A 12,475-nucleotide genomic window follows, 5' to 3' on the forward strand; every position below is an offset into this window, starting at 1 on the left:
GCAACCACTCAGAGCAACCACATAGCAACTCCCTGGCAACCTCACTGTCCTAGCAACTACATAGCAATGCCCTGGCAACCACCTAGAGCAGTACTGTATCCACAAAGCAACTCCCTGTCAACCCCCCTGAACACCTTGGCAGCCTCCTAGAACACCCTAGCAACCATATGGTATCTTCTTGGCAACCACCCAGAACACCCTAGCAACCACATAGCAACTCCCTGCCCAAGCAAATGCATAGCAACTCCCTGGCAACCACCTAGACTAAAATTTCAAACACATAGCAAATACTTAGATCGCCCTAACGACCATATAGCGAATCCCTGGCAACCACCTGTCAACCTCCCTGCCCTAGCAACCACACAGCAACTCCCTGGCAACCACCCAGACAATCCTAGTAACTACATACCAACACCCTGCCAATCACCTGGAGCACTATAGCAACCACATAGCAACTCCATACCCTAGCAACCATATGATATCTTCTTGGCAACCACCCAGAACACCCTAGCAACCACATAGCAACTCCCTGACCAAGCAAATGCATAGCAACTCCCTGGCAACCACCTAGAATAAAAATTCAAACACATAGCAACTACTTAGATCACCCTAACGACCATATGGCGAATCCCTGGCAACCACCTGTCAACCTCCCTGCCCTAGCAACCACATAGCAACTCCCTGGCAACCACCCAGACAATCCTAGTAACTACATACCAACGCCCTGCCAATCACCTTGAGCACTATAGCAACCACATAGCAACTCCCTGACAACAACACCCTGGCAGCCTCCTAGCATACCCTAGCAACCACGTACAGTATCAACTCTTTTGGCAACCACCTAGAACACCCTAGCAACCATAAAGAAACGCTGTGATGACCTCCTAGACAAGGACAGCTCACTCAGCTTCTTCAGAAACTGTTAAAATCTAGTTGACATTAGGATTCCTGTACTGTGTACTTCATATCTATACAGGGCAGATCTGATCATACATTGTCCCTCTTATGCCTTGCATTCCCAGTATGTCTTTGACATACTGAACTCAGCTCAGTTATGTTTACGCTCATACTTCGAGTGTACAGCAGCGTTACACACAGCACTCAGAGCGTGACATACGGGGTCACACGCAACATTCAGAGCGATTCGCCATCGCTTCAGCTGTTTATGAGCGCTTGCTCGTTTGCCACTGTTATCTGTGGAAGGAGTGTCATTACATCAGATCTCTTCTTTTAAAATTCCTCCAGATCGGTAGATAACAGATAAAGCAGTTTAAAGGGTCATTCTGTGAAAGCAATACGTAAAAACAGATGGAAACTGTTCGCACGGCTCATCAAAGTTAAATATCCAGAGCCGCTGGCCTGAAACAATGAAACTAGCACACACAAGCAACTTTATTGACTATATTCCTTTTTCAAAAATAATGTGAATAATAATGATGTAAATAATGAATGAATGCAGTTTCTTTCTGTCGTTCTTTTGCCTGGTAATGAAAGACAACACTTGCTCTGTCCTCCACACTCCTGTTTTGATTCACTCCTCCATGGGCTGAAAATGTCACATAACCTTTGACCTTTTGACAAGGGCCCTTTCATTTCGTTCTTGCAGCTTGCTAGTGGCGAAAGAAATGTTTCTTTTTCTGCTTTTTATTTCTTATAAACATCCACTGTGATGTCAAGGCCCATAATTTGAGACACAGAGCCCATAAACGGATGAAACTGTCCAGGATTAAAGCAAATCTAGGTTCCAGTGTAACACGTATCCTCACATACTGAGCTTATGTAACACTCAGCCAAAGACGACACTTTTAAATGCTTGTTACGTAAACACAATGACTCTATAGGTGCAATAACTCTATGGCCTGGTTTCACAGACAGGGCTCAGATAAAGCCACGATTAGGATTAGTTCAATTAGGACATTTCAGTAGCTTTTATAAACATGCCTTAGAAAAAAAACTTGACTGTTTTGAGGCTGTGTCTGAAATTGCCCCCTAAAAATAGGGCGTTATTTGAGCGGACAACCATTTGTAGTGGTGTCCGAAACCATTGGACGTTATCAAATGAACTCATTCAATCCCACAATGCACCGTGTCAGCCCTTCTGGCATACTCAGTGTCCGAATTCACTCACTCGTTTTCATTCATTCCATCAAGGGGACTATATTAGTGGACTAATATAGGGACTAGTGAATGAGGGTAAAGGGAGAGGGGGAGATTTCAAACATGAGTCATTGAATCATTCACTAAACCGAGTCTTTAAAAAACGCTGATTCATTCAGTAACAAAACAATTGACTTGCTGTGTTTGAAATCACCCACTATACACTCATTCACTATTCTCTATACTCCACTTATCCATGCGCACAACCGTCTCAGTGCATTATGGGTATTCTCTAGCCATTGAGCTTACATCGGTTGTACACTCGTTATTGCAGTGCATTGTGGGATTGAATAAGTGCACTCGATAATGTCCACTATGGTTTCGGACACCACTACAAATGGTTGTTCCCTCAAATAACGCCCTATTTAAGGGTATAGGGGGCGATTTCGGACACAGCCACTGCCTTTATGAACGAGTCATTGAATCATTCACTCAATCGATTTGTGTAAAAACACTGAATCATTCATGAGCGAAACACCACTACTGATGTGTGATGTTCGGTTTAATCATTCCATCAACTTCTCAGAAACTGCCCAAGCTGTTGTTGCAAGTCCTAACATAGTATAATGTCATTTACCACATATAACAATTTTCACTAACAGTTAAAAGTATTTTATATTATTATATGATATGGCATCAAGAATTAAGGTTTAGGCTACATATGTAGGCTATTATTATTTTTTTGTTATATCACATAAAATGATTTGTTGTATCATTGAGTAATTTTTTTTTTTTCTAAAAACAAAATCACAACTGGGTTAAAAAAAAATCAAACATTTATCAAATAAAAATAAAATCGAAAAAAATTCAAACGTATATTAACAAAACCAACTTATTCGTTTATATCTCTCGCTCGCTCGCTCGCTCGCTCTCTTTCTCTTTCTCTCTCTCTCTCTCACACACACACACACACACACGAACACAAACACTGCTGAGAGGGAGAAGCGCGTCAGGTCACGGCATCAGCTCTCACAAACTCTTTAAACTTTAAACGTTTAACCCGCGCGCGGAGGACCGGAACCCTTCCTTCTCCACGCGCCCGGGTGAGTGTCTGTGCGGGATTCAGTCGCAGTGTGTGTATGTGTGTGTCCAGGTTTTGAGGATTGTTGTTCTCCGGTTTCTATGGACTCTGGTCTCGAGAGGTTTTAGGACTTTGAGCTGCACTTGTTCCTCCGCGGCTGGATCATTTACAGCAGGTTTCTTCCTCCTCTATACGACACAACACTCCAGTTTCGCCGTATATCGCTGTTTGTTCGCGTTTAGTGCCGGGTTAGTTTAGTGTTTCTTTGTATTTGGTTCAGAAACAACCGAACAAAAGGAAAGTATTTGCTCTTTAAAATATCAAATGCTCATTGGCTGACAGCGACTCTGTCGTCTTCTGTCGCTCCCTTTTAATTGTTTGTTTGCATACGTTAATTCAAACTGGGTTAACCTGCACGTTTAGTGCTGTTTAGTTTAGTTTAATTATATTTTTTAATGTTAGTCTGGCATTTAAGGGTCATGTAGAGGTCTGCAGTCAAACTCGCATAAATTATCCCAGACTTTTCATCTAAACAACAAAAGAGTCTTCTAGCTCAAATGAGACCACAACAGATTTTTTTCTTTGTGCTTTTTTTTAGTTGAGAACTAATCAAGGTTATGTTTAGTTGTACAAACTTCCTATATAATCAATGCAAATGTATTTGGTGACGACATCATTTTCAACATCAAAATTTAGGTTAAAGTTTGTGTGAGGTGAAGTTTTAATCACCCTTTTGTTGTTTTGTTTAATTTAAATGGTCATGTGTTATGAATGATATGCATGGAAATAAAATGAATATAAGTAGTACAATTTTACATGCAGTCTCTCAGTTAATAATATGAGTTTATAATTGCATGTAGTTTAAACATTAAAGCAACTATTGCAGACATAGAGTATTTTTCGACACAGTTAATGAATCTTTTTCAGCTTGTTTCTGTTGCATGTGCTCATTTTTAAACTGCATAAATCTTCATGTAGTTTTTAAAAGATGTTTGGAGACTCTTTGGTCTCTCAGATAGGAGCCTGAAGGCTGGCTAAAATAGAAGCGAGGTAAAAGTGTCTGCTAAGTGGAAGAATATAGCTTGACATGAACTGTTGGCTGTCAGCGGAGGGTTATCATTCAGACAATGCCTTTGTGTCCATGACCTCTTGACTCCTAATGCCTAAAAACTGACCCTTGAAATGATAGAATGTATTCTTTGCTTCAGGGACTACTTGGTCTTGGTGTAAAAGCACATGATAATGTTATTAAAAGTCAAAGATAAAAAGGATTCTTATGGCTAGAACTAAATCTTAAGTTTAGCATCAGGTTGATTTGTTTTCCCATCAATATAGAGTTGGGCTATGTTCAGAATAGCAAACCCTACTTCTTGTACTTGTGTTTGCATTTCACATTTATTCATTAGCAGTATTTATACAGTATGCATGTAATACAGATCACCTACAGCATGTGATTGGATTATTTGACAGAATTATAAATTCTGTTGGATATATAAGGTCTAACTTAATCTGCATACATACAGTATATACTCACATATGGCAATAGTAGCCCATATATAGCAAGATCACAACAGTTTGATTGTTTATATCATCACAAAATGAAACTATATTGTCGCCCAGCTCAAATCTGCTAAATGCAACTATAAGGCATGAAAATATTAATATTAACATCAACATCAGGATTTTCTGTAAAGCTGCTTTTGAAATGTCATGAGATCATGTGACAACAATGTCGCTTACTATTATTTGAAATGCCTGTGTGCTGTTTCACACACTACTTTTTAAAAATAGTAGGCCGTGTATACACACACAGTGCAGTAAGCTAGTATTTTATTCTGAATATAGCCTTGAACTTTGCATGTGCTGTAATAATTAGAGCAGATGCCGGTACTCGCCGATGGGTTCACTGATGTTAAATTAGTCCCTCAGGACATTTTTAATGAGGTAATGATCTTATGAGTGGGTCATATACCGTATGTTAATCTGAACATGGATTGTGTCGATAGTCCAGCCAGACAATGACCCGCCTTCATGGTTGAACACGATAGAATCATGTAACCCAGATGAGTTGGCGCCGGGTCAGACCGGTACCCAATATCCCTGTGAACCGAACACCAGTGGCCCGTCGATGAACAGAACCGGCCTTTCAGAACAAAACCTACGAGATTCAGACTGATTTACATTCAAGTGTTGTTTTAAAGGGATAGTTCACCTTTTCAACATTGAATTTCAATAATGAATTTTAATTTTTGGGTGAACGGACTCTTTAATGATTTGAATTTGGACAGATTGATTCATCCTGGATTAAAAATCAATGCAGCGATTGACCTTTAGACTTGCTTTGAAGCGATAGCAGGGGTCTCTCATTAGTAATCTAGTGAAATGCGACCTGATCCGAACCCTACATCGATGCCCTAACCGGTCTCTGACCCTGTTTTAATGCTCCGTCCACATTGTGGTTGCTGAAAAAGACTCGTCCACGGCACATAATGTTCCTTCACTCTAAGAAACCGCACAAAAGTGCCACTCTTGAGTCTGTGAGCCGAACACAGTCGTGCTTTGTGTCCCTCTGCCAACATCCCTCCATCTCCCAGAGGAGTGTGGAGAGAAGGATCTGGACTGATAGGAGGACGCCCTTATTCTGTTACCTTTCTGGATACTAATTACCCCTCTAATCTGCCCCCAGGCTGGTTTATGCTGCCCCCGACACCTGCACAGGTCTCAGAGCAGTCACAGGGTTTCTTCAGATAGCTTCTTCTCTTGAAAACACACAGTGATAAGCAATGCTTGGTGATCGATAACAGGTCTGAATAATAATGATGCCCCGGGGCCAGTGAGAGCGTTATGGTCCAGTCGACAGGCCAATGCTGTGTTGTCACTACATCTTCCCTTAATTGTCATGCACATGCATTTTTATGCCTTGCAAAATTAAATAATTAGTGTTGAGTGTATTGAGTGGTGTTGTGGGGAGCAGTGCTATTTTAGCATTATTTATATACTCTTATAATGTACGTTAATATTTTGAATTAGCTTATATTTTTATAATTTCAGGTTTCAAATTTAATTTTACTTTAAGTTTAGTAATTTTATGTGCTTTTGTCATTTTCGGTATAGTATCGAATATCAACACCTATGATCAGTTTTAATGTTATCGTTATCGGTCCGATAAGAGAATTTGTCCAGTATATTAAAGCTGATAGTGATAAATAATGGATTATTTCCTTCAGCTGAGACACTTCAGATTCGCACTGTTCGCCGTGATGGTTTTAAATCGCTTGAAATATGACTGGAATCACTTCAAAAGGAAAATGCAGTTAAGTGCAACATGTGCAGCGCAAGTCTGTTATATCGGCTACATAATTGCAATCAGTCTCTTAAAAATTATATAAAAATTTGGATTTAGATTTATCGGTCAATATATTGGTTATCAGCTTTCATATAGAAAGAGTTATCGGTATCGGGCAACATTTTTATATCGGTGCATCCCTAAAAAAAAAAAATACATTTTTTATTTCAGCCTTAGTGATGTTTTAGTAATTTTAGTACTTTAACTTAGACTTTTTATTTAAGTTTTCTGCCAAGATAACATTTCTCATTTTTATTAGAAAATATTTTCAAGTATGTTTATACATGGAAATCATGAAGTTACACTACATAGCTTGCAGTTATTATTGCAAAATATAAGTTCACTGTAAAAAAGAAAAAAGAACTGCCAGCTGTGGTTGCCAGAATAAATCTGTAAAAATATAGTAAAAATGTAAACTTTTATAGTTTATAGTATAGTAAATATTTACAGAACAACATGTAGATTTTATTTTACGTTTTAAAACTGTAATTTACACACACACACACAAAAAAAACATTTTAAACCTGTAAATCCAACAGCATGTACAACTGATAACAAAAAAAAAACTAAGAAGAAACATAATAAATACAATTAAAAATCATCAAATGTGAAATGTCACAGAGGCAACTCGGTATACGGCTTTTCACTGTAAATTATAAGATGATTTGTTCTTTATACTTCAAAAAATGGTACTTTTAATAGTATTTCACTGTAAAATTACACAAAATGTAAGGTTAGATCTATTTTAGCACTAAATAAATGTTTTCTGTGTGAATATATGTTAAAAATGTAATTTATTCCTGTGATCAAAGCTGATTTTCAGCATCATTACTCTAGTCTTCAGTGTCACATGATCCTCCAGAAATCAGTCTAAAGTGCTGAACATTTCTTCTCATTATCAATGTTGATCAGTTGTGCTGCTTCATATTTTCGTGGAATCCGAGATGCATTTTTTCAGGATTTTTGGATGAATAGAAAGAAATGTATTTGAAATAGAATATTTTGTGACATTATTTACTGTCATTGTCAAACGTGTCTTTAAATAAGAGGCCCATGAGCTAATCAGTCATTTGATGAAATATTATAAAGACAATTTTTTATTTATTTTCTCATAACAACATGCATTTATGAATCATTCACAGTGAAACCAGAAACAAAAGTAAATGGGGTAAATTTGGATTTCAAGTTGACTTCATTGAGAGTCACAAGACTCATGTGGGATGGTCGTTTTTAATCTCGGATAACTAAACCAGGCTCATTCCAGAGATAATCGATTTATTGGCTGATGGGAAGGCCATTCTGCTGTTTGGAAGCGTCTCCCTGCTGAATGGATTCATTGTGTCGGATTGACTTGATTTCTCTTGCGTGCCACGAGTTATCGGACACGGATGCCGTTTCAGACCAGATAACACTAACGCCATGCAGCAAAAAAACAAATTCTTCCTTGGGAAACGATAATGATTAATCCCTATTTGCATTTACAGCAGTGTTCTCAATTGTATACGTGTTTTTATTAAATGCAAATGTTTTCTGGGTGGTTTAGGGAGTGAAACAAGAATTTTCCGAGATTAAATATTTCTGAAGGGAGTGTTTGAGAAGAAACAAACAGTTGTGTGGAGGAGAGAGCAGTCAGCGCTTTAAAAGTGCATGGGCTTCTGCAAATTATATTGTGTTCAATCAAGACTGAGGCCATATTCTACATCCCTGTAGCATTTTACTGTTCTCCCTGAAGCTAGTCAAGGTCTCTTGCACCAAAACAGTCGTAATTTAGTTTAACATGATCATTTTCCGTCCTCTCTCTGACCTTCTCAACTTGCAAGCTCTACTCCAGCTCTACTCCAAAATACAGCTCTCAAATCTCATTTGCACTTACGTTCAGTGAATTACATTGATCAAATATGTCATATTGTGATCATGCACAGAGTGATTGTGAATTTGCATAAATGCAGTTCAGACTTTATAGGAACACGCTGACTTTTTGGGACTTTAGCTTATTCACCGTATCCCCCAGAGTTAGATAAGTCCATACATACCCTTCTCATCTCCGTGCGTGCCGTAACCCTGTCTGACGCACCCACCGCTAGCCTAGCTTAGCACAAAGACTGGAGGTAAATGGCTCCAGCTAGCATACTGATGTCAAAAAGTGACAAAATAATGCCAACAATTTCCTACGATTAGAAGTTGGCTGTGTCTCATGTGACCTTGTTATTTGTACACGCTGTGACTATACAAATCACAACATGTAAATAGGAAAATGTTGGCGTTATTTTGTCACTTATTGACAGCAGTATGCTAGCTGGAGCTGTTTACCTCCAGTCTTTGTGCTAAGCTAGGCTAGCGGTGTGTGCGTCAGACAGAGTTACGGCACGCACAGAGATGTATGGACTTATCTAACTCTGGGGGATACGGTGAATAAGCTAAAGTCCTAAAAAGTCCTTTAAAACTGTGGTGGAGGGAAAAATATTCAGAAAATAATGTAAAGGCTCTTACTCAAATAAAACTCTTAAATGCCTTCAGAAGACTTGGAATATAATATTTTTAGAAGCTCTTTTGAAGGAAATACTATTCCAGTGTTCCTACCTCAAACATTCATGTTTCATTCAATGTGTTACTTGTCATTTCTTTGTAATTATTCGTGAAATTTACCTGCAATTTGTGAGTGAAAATGGTTTCAAAGTAAATACTACATCAGAGTTTTTTGTTCAGTGTAATGCACATCTCGTTTTTAATGGTACTTTTATCATTTTTATTAATATAATTATTTTTTGTCCTTTTAGGACTTTTACAGCACCAGAAGGAGCTTTGAATTGTGAATGTTAGAGTATGTGTACAAACTACAAACTCTTATTTGAAAAGACCTGTTTTTCATCGAATTTGGCGAAAGCTTTGGCAGGATCTGTATCTGTGCTTCTGTTTTACGAGAATCCTGTGACTCTCTGATTGTGTGAAACCATGTGTGATGATGTTACCGTAAACACACACTCAACATCTACCCTAGTGCACTGACTCATGGTCATTCTGGCTGATCGGGGTTCATCGTGTTCTTTAGTGTTACACTGTAACATTATCCAGGGTTTTGTTGAGTGCAACATCCTTAAAGTGCCCCTATTATGATCTTTTTTGAAGTTTGATAATTTTGTTTTGTAGGCAAGGCAAGTTTATTTATATAGCACATTTCATACACTATGGCAACTCAAAGTGCTTCACAAAATAAAAACAAGGAAAATTAAAACAGTTATAAAAGAAATTAAAAGAGGTATATGGTACAGTTATAAAATCAATTAAAAGAGTAAAAAGATGATACATAGATGGACTTCTCATCTGGCAAAACACTGGTGTATCATATTTTTCACAGCATATTTTACCCTTTTACTTTTACTCTGAGAGTATCAGTCTGTGGTGTTCTTTGCAGTCTCCTACAACAGGTTTAGTTTACATGCATCCAAAGTCAAAAAACACTTTAATTTTCTAGCATCAGCTCTTTTCTCACAGTGTCTGAAACGGCTCGTTTGAAGATTCACGCTTTAAACCCCTCCTTTCCGTGAGCCTGCTCTGCTCTGATTGGTCAAATGGCCCAGTCTGTTGTGATTGGTCAGATGGCCCAGTCTGTTGTGATTGGTCTACTCTGCTCTGATTGGTCAAATGGCCCAGTCTGTTGTGATTGGTCAGATGGCCCAGTCTGTTGTGATTGGTCTACTCTGCTCTGATTGGTCAGATGGCCCAGTCTGTTGTGATTGGTCTACTCTGCTCTGATTGGTCAGATGACCCAGTCTGTTGTGATTGGTCTACTCTGCTCTGATTGGTCAGATGGCTCAGTCTGGGCTGCGTTCAGCCCCGACAAAACGTTGCACAACGTTTTTTAAACAGAAACAGTGATGCGTTGAACACACTGTTATGATGACGCAAGAGTTGCAACTATGGCAGCTGAGAAGGCCATTCTTTGTGTTCTTTGTGAAGAATTTTCGGAGCCTGATGAAGTCGGTATAAATATGTGTTTAATACTACAAAATATGCCCGATGTTACAGTTACTGCACTTGCCGCCCAGAACAAAAGAGAACATCCCAATCGAGTGAAGGGATTGCTGAAACTGAAGCACACATCTTACCTAATTCAGACTAAAACACATCTATTTAGCCTCACATACTGACTTTATTTGTAATACTGTTTTAATACCCTGTATTTTCTTTCTCATTTTTAGGAAAAGCACTTAATTACCATTGTTTATTTCTATACCAAATGTCATACACTTGCAATGAAGCTAAAAATATAAACAACTACATCATTATGTTGATATCCTATATTTTTACAATAAAACTTACGACAAACATGTCTTCTAATTTCCTCAGTTGTTGCGTATACCGAGCTGCATCGAACACATTTGTAAATTACTTTCCTTGAACCCATTGTGCGAGTTCACTTTAATACCGCGTGCTTTATATACATGTTGCTGCTGATTGGACTGCAGTTCTGACACACCCACCAAACAAGAGAAAACGTATCTCAAACCCCGTTGCACACCGTTTCCAGGAAACATGACGTTCAACCCGGAAACCGTAGTAAAACGTTGCGCACCGTTTTGAGCTTGAACGTGCCCCTGTTGTGATTGGTCTACTCTGTCTGATTGGTCAGATGGCCCAGTCTGTTGTGATTGGTCTACTCTGCTCTGATTGGTCAGATGGCCCAGTCTGTTGTGATTGGTCTACTCTGCTCTGATTGGTCAGATGGCCCAGTCTGTTGTGATTGGTCTACTCTGCTCTGATTGGTCAGATGGCTCAGTCTGTTGTGATTGGTCTACTCTGCTCTGATTGGTCAGATGGCTCAGTCTGTTGTGATTGGTCTACTCTGCTCTGATTGGTCAGATGGCCCAGTCTGTTGTGATTGGTCTACTCTGCTCTGATTGGTCAGATGGCTCAGTCTGTTGTGATTGGTCTACTCTGCTCTGATTGGTCAGATGGCTCAGTCTGTTGTGATTGGTCTACTCTGCTCTGATTGGTCAGATGGCCCAGTCTGTTGTGATTGGTCTACTCTGCTCTGATTGGTTAGATGGCTCAGTCTGTTGTGATTGGTCTACTCTGCTCTGATTGGTCAGATGGCCTAGTCTGTTGTGATTGGTCTACTCTGCTCTAATTGGACAGATGACCCAGTCTGTTGTGATTGGTCTACTCTGCTCTGATTGGTCAGATGGCCCAGTCTGTTGTGATTGGTCTACTCTGCTCTGATTGGTCAGATGGCTCAGTCTGTTGTGATTGGTCTACTCTGCTCTGATTGGTCAGATGGCCCAGTCTGTTGTGATTGGTCTACTCTGCTCTGATTGGTCAGATGGCCTAGTCTGTTGTGATTGGTCTACTCTGCTCTGATTGGTCAGATGGCTCAGTCTGTTGTGATTGGTCTACTCTGCTCTGATTGGTCAGATGGCCCAGTCTGTTGTGATTGGTCTACTCTGCTCTGATTGGTCAGATGGCCCAGTCTGTTGTGATTGGTCTACTCTGCTCTGATTGGTCAGATGGCTCAGTCTGTTGTGATTGGTCTACTCTGCTCTGATTGGTCAGATGGCCCAGTCTGTTGTGATTGGTCTACTCTGCTCTGATTGGTCAGATGGCCTAGTCTGTTGTGATTGGTCTACTCTGCTCTGATTGGTCAGATGGCTCAGTCTGTTGTGATTGGTCTACTCTGCTCTGATTGGTCAGATGGCCCAGTCTGTTGTGATTGGTCTACTCTGCTCTGATTGGTCAGATGGCTCAGTCTGTTGTGATTGGTCTACTCTGCTCTGATTGGTCAGATGGCCCAGTCTGTTGTGATTGGTCTACTCTGCTCTGATTGGTCAGATGGCCCAGTCTGTTGTGATTGGTCTACTCTGCTCTGTTTGGTCAGATGGCCCAGTCTGTTGTGATTGGTCTACTCTGCTCTGATTGGTCAGATGGCTCAGTCTGTTGTGATTGGTCTACTCTGC

The 12,475-nt window shown here is 39.7% G+C and overlaps 1 protein-coding gene across 9 annotated transcripts in view; it reads left to right on the top strand.

Annotated features, from left to right (window-relative positions):
• The first annotated feature begins 3,062 nt into the window (after positions 1 to 3,062).
• Positions 3,063 to 12,475, top strand: part of sema4d (sema domain, immunoglobulin domain (Ig), transmembrane domain (TM) and short cytoplasmic domain, (semaphorin) 4D) — a 69,337-nt gene continuing 59,924 nt past the window's right edge. For 4 of the 9 annotated variants that reach the window (XM_079846559.1, XM_079846557.1, XM_079846555.1 and 1 more), the window contains exon 1: positions 3,063 to 3,200. The gene's annotated coding sequence lies outside the window, so the exon portion shown is untranslated. The other 5 variants (XM_079846556.1, XM_079846553.1, XM_079846552.1 and 2 more) reach the window with 3 other exon arrangements.

The sequence above is a fragment of the Squalius cephalus genome (genome assembly GCF_949319135.1).
Source record: "Squalius cephalus genome assembly, chromosome: 17".
Taxonomy (NCBI): Eukaryota; Metazoa; Chordata; class Actinopteri; order Cypriniformes; family Leuciscidae; genus Squalius; species Squalius cephalus.